Consider the following 9,178-nt stretch of genomic DNA (forward strand, 5'->3'; position numbering starts at 1 on the left):
TCTCCTTTTCTTTCTTTAAAAGTCGGTGCTTTCCGGGGTTCCAGGTCTCCCTCAAGAGAGACATTTATTAAAATAAAAATCAACACCTACTTCTGTCTTAATGTCAGTACCCTTTGGTTTATGCTACAGCCTGAAAAGCTGAAATGGATCGAAGCTTGGGGGCACCATACAGGCTCCAGATTGTGAGACAAATACATACACAACCCAGAGGTCCCTTCCTGCAGACAGCTCTACAGGAATGGATTCGTGGATGACCTCTATGGGATCCACAAGCCCCTTGAAATTGCATATAATTTTTAAAAAATCAGTTGCATCCTTTTATTTGATATAGTCTGAATAACTAACAATATAATTTGATCATAATAAAACATGCATTCATTTTTAATTACTACATGTGTATTAGTATAGAGCACTATGTTGGGGCTGAAATTGCTTTGAATTTTTATATGCATTTTTCAGGCAAGAGAGTGTATACTTTCATGAGATTTTCAAATGGGCTAGATCAGAATGTTTTAAAATGTTACAAAGCACTTCTGTGTAAAATAAACTGCATTGTGCATACAGTAGGTAAAAAAGTGTGGTAATGGCTAAGCACAGTCTATATTCCTAAATTTATTAAGTACTTACTATAGGTCAGGCACTGGGTTAGCTCATATAGTACAATACTACATTTATATTCCTCGACTTATAAATGATAAAACTAAGGCCTGTGGTAGATGAATATATGTCAAATGCCGCACAACTAATTCACTCTCAGATTCTCGCTGTCCATCTCATTTGTAGTTGATGTTCCATAACTTTGTCCTGCCTTATTTTGCCATCATCTTTAGCTGTTTTATTTCTTTGCATTGGCTTCAATTGTCATCTACATGTGATTAGTTACAGAACTCTTAACCATATGCTCTATGTCCTCCTAAGCTCAAGACCAATAAGTACAGTTGCAGATGAGACTTCCTTCTTTATCTTAGGTTTTTAAAACCTACTTTTATCCTAAATGAGATCATCCCCTTCCACTGTTCTCTTCTAGGCATCTGACATTATCATTATCAACTTCCTCATTGCCCATGTTTGATTCCATGTCTCTTAACTCATACATCCAGACAATCACTGACTCTGACAACTTCCTAAATATTTTAGATTCTTTCTACTTCTGTCTTCCCTCACTACTTAATTTCTTAATCAATTTGACTACATCACCTTTTCGATAGCTGACCTTCTGAACCTCTCTGGATTCCAATTTATCTTAGGAGGACACTCAAATGATCTGTTTGTAAAACCTGTGTCACAGTATAATTTTGCTTTAGACTTGTCTTTTATAACTCTCCAAATTGCCATGTAAACTTGAGTGGTCAGTACTCAGTCTCATTCATTTGCTATTTTCTCTACTAGTAATGCTTATCCTCCTTCTTTCTCTAACTAACCACTCCGAATCCTTCAAGTCTTGGAGATTAGTTATTCAATGAGTATAAATTTTCACTTATGATGAATAAATACATTCAAGAGATCTGATGTAGAATATACCACCCAGAGTTAACAAAGGAGAGGTGGGGAGTGGAAGGTAGGAGACACAAGGAAACTTTGAGAGGTGCCGGGTATATATCTTACCCTGATTTTGATAATAGTATCCCAGATACTTGCATATGTTCAAACTCATCAAATTACACACATTGAATGAGTGCATTTATTCACATATCAATTATACTTGATTAAACTCTAAAACAAAAAGAATTAAGGTTATATTTTAAGGGAAGATTTCTTGATCCCTGTGGAGTGCTTTCAATATCCCACCATGTTCTCCCACAATACACTATTTCCTTCATCACAGTATTTCCAGGGTGGCCTATCTCTACTAAGCAGTAACATCATGGAGCAGCAAAGTCATGACTGTCTTGTTCAGTCTTATATAGCACCCCCAGTGTTGACCATGCCATCTGCCACATAGTAGGTACCTCATAAACACTGTTCAGTAAATAATTTTAACTGGAACCTATGAAAAAAATCTCCTTTCCAACATCCTGGCAGATTATTTCAGTTAGTGCTGCTCAATAATAATTTGCCCAACTGACTTTGAATTTCAGGCAATGAAAAAATAATAATCTATGCATGTCCCATGCCACATTTGGGACATACATAAACTAAAATTTATCAGTTGTTTACCTTAAATTCTATTGTAATTGGCTGATCCATATTTGTATTTGCTAAATATGGCTGTCTTACTAACTTGCTTGGCTTTTGTCAAGGAATTATAGGTCCTTTTAGCTCTTAAAGAGAAGACACCTCTGAAAGCCTTCAGAGGCATGTTTACAAATAACCCTCAAAGTGCACTTCCTGGATTGCCCAGAAACTTCTCTGATTCTCCTCTGGATTCACCACTCGGACCCACCTGCTGGGTTTCCCCTTACAGGACTTTCAGTGACCACAGATTTCCCACTACTGACCATGGCCTGACATCTGTACCTTGATGATGCCTACTAACACTCGTGTCTGGCCCAAAGCTGCTACTAAGTTCATTGTCCTGGACTCAGCCTTCACTATACCCCATCCTGGAGAACCACAGCCAAACTTAATGATAAGAGACCACAGGACATCTCATTACATTTTTGGTTAGGTCTGCTAGGTAGTATGTCTTCGTGTGAGTCTAAGTTGTCGTCTATGAAGTTTCAAATGATTACAATTTCAATAGACAGTTTGCTTCTTAAGAAACACATTCTAGGGCCGGGGATTTATCTCAGTGGTTCCACCGCCTGCCTCACAATCACAAGGACCCGAGTTCAATCCCTGGTACCAAAAAAAAAAAAAAAAGGAAGAAGCAGCACGTTCTATTTATTTCAGTATCTTCAGGATCTATGACAATGACTGGGATATGGAAGGTTCTGCTGAAAAACAAACGTATATTATTCATACCCCCAAAGCTACATTGTGCAAAGAAAATCTCCTATTTACAGTGAGTTTTTCAAATATGTGAACAATGATACTAGAGCTCTGCATCAGTCTGGTCTTCCGTAAGCTGGCCATTCCCAGTTTCTCACATCATTCTCTATTTGAGAAGAAGACAAGGTATCTGATGAATCTTAATCTATTAAGAATTTCCCCATGTCAATTAAAAAATAGTACATGTTGATATAAAAGGGTAATCTAGATATAGCTTTAACAGACATAGACATTTCTAGTGGTAGATAAAAATAATAAAATTAATGATCAAGTGATAATTATATCCCACAAAAATGGGTATTATCTTAATGTTTCAAGGAAAAGAAGACTTAACAAAATAGACTGCCTAGGTATTTTGAAAATGCATTCATGTGTACACATGCCTAAATATGCCCATAATTTGAGATACTTTCATTTTGAATCATAATACTCTACTTTTTGTGTTGTATTATGAAAGAAATTTCAGCAATTGTCTAACCTTATTATTTGCCATGTGCCCAAAGTGAATTGTCTACATATTTTTAACTTCAACATTTAACATGTTGCAGGAAGAAATTATCAATATTTTATTTTTAATGACACACATTTTTCACTTTCTCCTGAAATAATTAGCAAGAGAAATGATTCCCTCTTCCCTTTTTTTCTATGCAAAAATATCTATAGAGATAGAAATAAAGATGGAAAAGGAGAAACCAATGACTCAATCTATGAATTAGAGAAAAACGGTAAGACACACATCCAGATTCTAGATTAGAATATTAACCTTAATTAGATTATTTTAAAAAGTGGGATAATTGTCAGAGTATCTTCAAAAATCTATTACATACAATATATGTATAGTCCATGGCTATACACTTTACTTCAGCTTGGAACTGCTGTTTCATCATTTATAGCAATCAGAAAAAAAATCTAAGATTTGTATTATACTTGAGTTAGTTGACACTTTACTGTTTTATAATCCTCACTAGTTTCTATAATGTTATCTTGACTCTACAATCTATACTCAAATCTGACACGGTATTTAGTCACGTCATTTTTTTTTTGCCACAGCACTCTGATAGCTTTAATATTAACTCAGTTTATTTTGCTTTTACCAAAAATTTAAGTTACTATCAATCTCCGCTCCTGTAGGTTACAATTCATGTTCTCTGCTACCTTGTATCACATTGCTCCGGTATTCAGATTTCTTATAGTAATTACACTGGTCAGTTGTTGTCAATGGCATGTGAATTTCTGATTTCTGGTCCTTGTTCACCCTTTAGAAACCAATTCTGGGTTCCACTCTCCCCGTCCTTTGAGTATCTTGATGCTCTTTGTACAGTGGGCATTAGAGGAGAGCGCTTTCAAGAGGCTGCCCCAGGATGGTCTATTTGCTGATTCAATTCCACAATGAACTAGAATAACTGAAAACAATATAAATTGGTAATAATAGAGCAAAATAAGCCTTAGTATTTTGAGTTCTTAATCCCTTAAAGGTTATGGCAGTAGAATTTTTTAAAAAGTGGTTCATTGTGGCAGAGATTATTAGTTGTCCACCATAATCCATGCTCATCTTCTGGATGCAAGCTAGACCTGCATTTGTTGGTCAGTGCCACCTGGGCAAGAGTGATATGTCACTTATAAGCCAGGGCTTTACAGAACTGGTCTGCCTTCTCAGTGCTTTTTTCGCCCCTGCTGCCTTAAACTAAGGGGTGGGGGCTAACTTTAGCCACATAGATGGCAAAGCCCTACGTAACATACAACTGCAAGCCAGGTCTCTGAATCCAACCCAGAGGAAAGCCACCTGCTGACCTGGAATGAGCAAGAAACAACCTTACTGTATTTGGGCCATTGTTGGGGGGTGCGGGGGTGTGTGACATCAATTTAGCCTACTTTACCTAATAATTTTTTAAGACTTTTTTTTCAGTACTAGGGATTAAATCCAGGGGCTCACACATGCTAGGCAAGTGCTCTACTACTGAGCCGTATCCCCTCCGGCTCCCAAATAATCTTATTTAAAAGACTATTATGTGTTATGTTTCTATGTAAAAGATGCAAGGATATGGTGTTTGGGCCTGAGGAGTACAATGGGGCACTCTACCATTGTACACTTTCTTACTCATTTTTACAAAGAATTTCCATGGCCAGTAAGATAGGAGGGAAAAGACAGAAGAGTGGTGGTGCAGAATTCACTTATAGGGGTCCTTCCTTGACTGCCTCAATCCTCAATGTGCTTCCTCTGACTCCTGTAGTACTGACTGTCCCTAGTCCTTACCTGGCACTTATATTTGGAAAGAGCAGAGCAGAATTGGGAGTCTTAGGGTAGGCCATTCAGGTGGGGCTTCTCAAGGTCTTAATTCCTTCAGGGTTTGGCTTTGAGCTTTTTGGATCCAGAAACACAAGACTTGCTGTGTACAGAGCTCTTCAGGCTTTCACACTGAGACGCTCATGCTGACCACACTGGATAAACCGGGATGTCCATGCATGATTATGCTGAGTGACAGTCCTGCCAGTACAGTCTGGAAGTCCCTGCTAGTATGTGATGCATTTGGGAAACAGTAAGTAACCAGAAGGCTGTCTGGTAAGAAGGAATCTGAGTAGTTGGGTAATCAGGGGAGTCTAGCATCCAGGCTTTGCATCTGGTAAATCACCTCACAGGAGAGTTACACATTCAATGACCCAAATCCTTTTATGAAATTTAGTCTCTCTTCCTTAGAGAGCATGCCCTAAAACTGGAGAGTACTACTGTTAAGATTTCCAAATTCTAAGGCTTGCGCAGCTTTTTTTTCCTCCTGATTAGTAAATACAAGTGAGCAGAGCAGTTTTCTGTTACACTTATCTGAGTCCACATCCTGGTTTCCGTGATTGGACTTGAATGTACTCCAAGTTCTGTCATTTATCCACTGGAACTTCAATTTCTCTGTGTTTATTAGTCACATGATTGCTTATGAGTTAAAAGTACCTGGCAAGAAGTTTAATGAGTTGAAATGCTTAGCAAGAAGTTTTATATGATTAATTAATATTAACACTATCATTACTTAGATTATAAAGCTCTTATCATTGTCCACCTAATATTACCAGGCACCTGTAGTCCACAGGTGTCCAATCTTTTGGCTTGCCTGGGCCACAGTGAGTGAAGAGGAATTATCTTGGGCTGCATATAAAATATATAATAGTTAATATACATAAGTAACAAAGTTAAAAAAAATTTTAACTTGTGAAATAACACACCAAGCCCAAGTTTGATAATTAGGAACACTTACAGGCCAGGGATTTAGCTCAGTGGTTCCACTGCCTGCCTCGCAAGTGCAAGGTCCTGAGTTCGATCCCCGGTACCAAAATAAAGAACACTTACATTTCTGCTTAATAACAATAAATGCCTGTTTTCACAGGCACACACTTAGGTGTGTTAAAATACTATTACTAGTAGTTGCTGTGTTTGCCTTGCCAAGTTGCACAAGTGCAAGTAACATCTGCTACACGTGGGTTTCTATCTGCCTGTGTGATGAGTACAGGAGGCAGAGTTACTACTGCACTGTGCCCTCCCCTACACAGCGTTCCACTGTTGAATACATAGTCCATGTTCAAGCATCATGCAATCAAGTTACAAAAAATGTTGTTAATATAATAATGTTGAAAGCTTATGACCCTCTGGAACTGCATTACGAGCTGTTCAGGACCACTCATGGACTGAGGACCAGACACATCTGCTCTAGTGTCTTACATCTAGTAAGAACTTAATGCTTGATGTGGTTTAAGGAAGTTGCTGAAATAAACATGGGAGTAGAAACACCCTAGAACAGGCACTACCATTCTCAATCTGTCCAGTTCAGGACTGTGTTACCAACAGAGGGAAGACCTGGAATTAAATGACTTGGAAATTAGTCAAAGCATAATTTCTCTTAAGTCTAAAGTGTCCTCCCCATATTTTGAGACTTGGTGAAATTTTCTGACCTTTTTAAAAAAAGACTTTTAGAGGCTGGAGGGTGTAGCTCAGTAGTAGAACACTTGCCTAGCCTGTATGAGCCCCTGGGTTCACACTTCGGCATCCCCTAAATAAAAAAAATTTCCATAGACTTTTATTTGGTTATTTTTTTCTTGGTTCCCAATGTCTTTGGCCTTTGTCATATTGGTCTACTTGCCTTCCCTCTTCTCTTCCTTCTCAGTTGTCTGGATCTTCGATTTGGGGCCTGTTATGATTCTTTAAAGTACAGTAACCAAACATTCAGAATTCTAGCTGCAGGTGTATCTTATCTTTAATTGAGAATAGGATAAGGCAGTGGTGGCAAACCTTTTAGAGCTTTCAATGATACAACCAGCCACCACCACTGGGATAAGGTTTTCTGTTTTGCTTCCAATACTCCTTTTGGTGATCATCCTCTGAGTGGCCTTATGGATTTCAGTTCCAGTGAGTGCTTCTCAAATCTTTACATTCCTCAAAACTTTGGCTTTGGATTGAATGTAGGTTCAAGAAAAAAGCCCAAAACCACACAATTTAAATTCATGCTGGTCTTAATCCAAGTCTTTAACAAATCTTTTCTGGACATTGAACGGAGAATCTTTTGACTTGCTCAAGTTTTCACTTGTGTGGACCAGTCTGCTCTTGGTGCGTTCCAGCTGGTCTCGCGGTTCCCCCAGCTCTTCTATCATTTCCGAGCGGATCTGGTCACTCTGTGGCAGTCCGATGAGACCGCTCAGTACTCTGGGTGGCCCTGTTGAGCCTTTCAGTGCCTTGCAGAAGCAGTGCCCTGCAAGACTGTGGCCGATTCGTATGCTCATTCTCCACAACATATGTGCCATACTTCATGCCTCCTCGGCCCCCAGGTATGGCTGTCAAAGGTGTGCTTCTCACCTCCGGATGCAGTTTGGCAAGGTCCTTCCGGTAGTTTCGCAGCTTAGACATCACGGGGTTACGGAAAGACAGGGGTGCATACCGTAGTTCCTCCTCCCTCTCTGCCAGCGTTTCATTTGCTTGCTGCTGCTTTTCATCAAAATCTCTGACCAACTTCTTCATCTGCTCGGTCCCGGAGGTCCCCAGCAGCCGCTCAGACACCCCCATAGGTCTTCACGGAGGCCTTGGAAGATCTCGCGCAGCTTCTCAAAATGCTCCGAGGAGGCGACGGAGGCGGCCATGGCGCAGCCACGGAGACTCTGGGCGCTGGACCCCTTTCTCGGCCCGCGGTCGGCCGCCCAGCCCGGAAGCCGCCCCCAGCGAGGCGCTTCCGGGGTCGCGGCGGGGTCCTCGGAGTCGTGTCATTTTTGTGGTCCAAGCAATATGAATGGAGTTTTCCTCTGTAATAAAATTTGCACATGATCACACTATAAAACTATAATATCGATTGCTCCAGAAATATGAAGCATAATTAAATGGATGGGAAATAAAGGGCACTGCTCTGAGCAAGACTCCTTGAGAGGCATGTCGTCAAGACATAAACAGGGAAAAAGAAAAGCACTCAAGAAACCTGGTTGTGTTTTGCACTTAATCAAGGGCTTTACCATCAAAAATAACATTTTCAGAACAGAAGATTCTGTTTTAGAGAAAATGAGTATGCACACGTGTGTGTACAGAGCCAGATATTATACATTGCCATGCTGGTAAGAAGCCATGAAATAGCTCCAGGAGTCAAACCGAGAGCTCTCAGGACATGAGCTTGGCTTCTCTTGACAAACACTGCAGTAGCCATGGATGGTCCACATATTGGGTGCGCCGAGTTCTAGCTCCAGATCGTCATGAGTTTATCCTCCCCAGAGGACAGGGGTCCCCTTGTCCTGGTAGCTCCATCACCCACCCTCATATTGCCTCTGCTCCAAAATAGAATATTTGAGGGGAATCCCTGAAGTAGGTTCTAATCAGTTGCCAGAAGAAATGCTTCTATTTTTAAAAGAAAAAGCAACTACAAGGAGAAGATTCCACTGCCTCTGCGATACTCCTGACAAGCTGCTGTTTAGAAGGCAAATCTGCTCCTGCCGCCTCCACATTATCTGGGAGCCGAGTAAGAAAACCTTCTGTACAGAGGCTTTTCTATTCCAGAAGTGCATCCTCCAGGAGATGCAAAGCCCCTTTGGAGAGATTGAGTGGACAGGCTTGTGACAGAAATCTCATGTGAGGAGAGATTTCCAGGGTCTGGCGAAATAGAGGAAACAGCAGCCCCTCTGGGCCATGTATCATGGCCGGTGGTGAGAATTCAGTCGCCTGCAATCTCCCTTGGCTCTCAGCTGCAGTGTCAGAATCCAGGTAGCCTCTTCGACTTAGGGTTTTCTTTATTTG

The 9,178-nt window shown here is 40.4% G+C and overlaps 1 pseudogene; it reads right to left on the reverse strand.

Annotated features, from left to right (window-relative positions):
• Positions 1-7,346: 7,346 nt before the first annotated feature.
• On the reverse strand, positions 7,347-8,043 carry LOC101708757 (vesicle transport through interaction with t-SNAREs homolog 1B pseudogene; annotated as a pseudogene).
• Between the last annotated feature and the right edge of the window lie 1,135 nt (positions 8,044-9,178).

This window comes from Heterocephalus glaber, unplaced genomic scaffold, assembly GCF_053883595.1.
Source record: "Heterocephalus glaber isolate CG9 unplaced genomic scaffold, H.glaber_assembly_v1.0 deba00001550, whole genome shotgun sequence".
NCBI lineage: Eukaryota > Metazoa > Chordata > Mammalia > Rodentia > Bathyergidae > Heterocephalus > Heterocephalus glaber.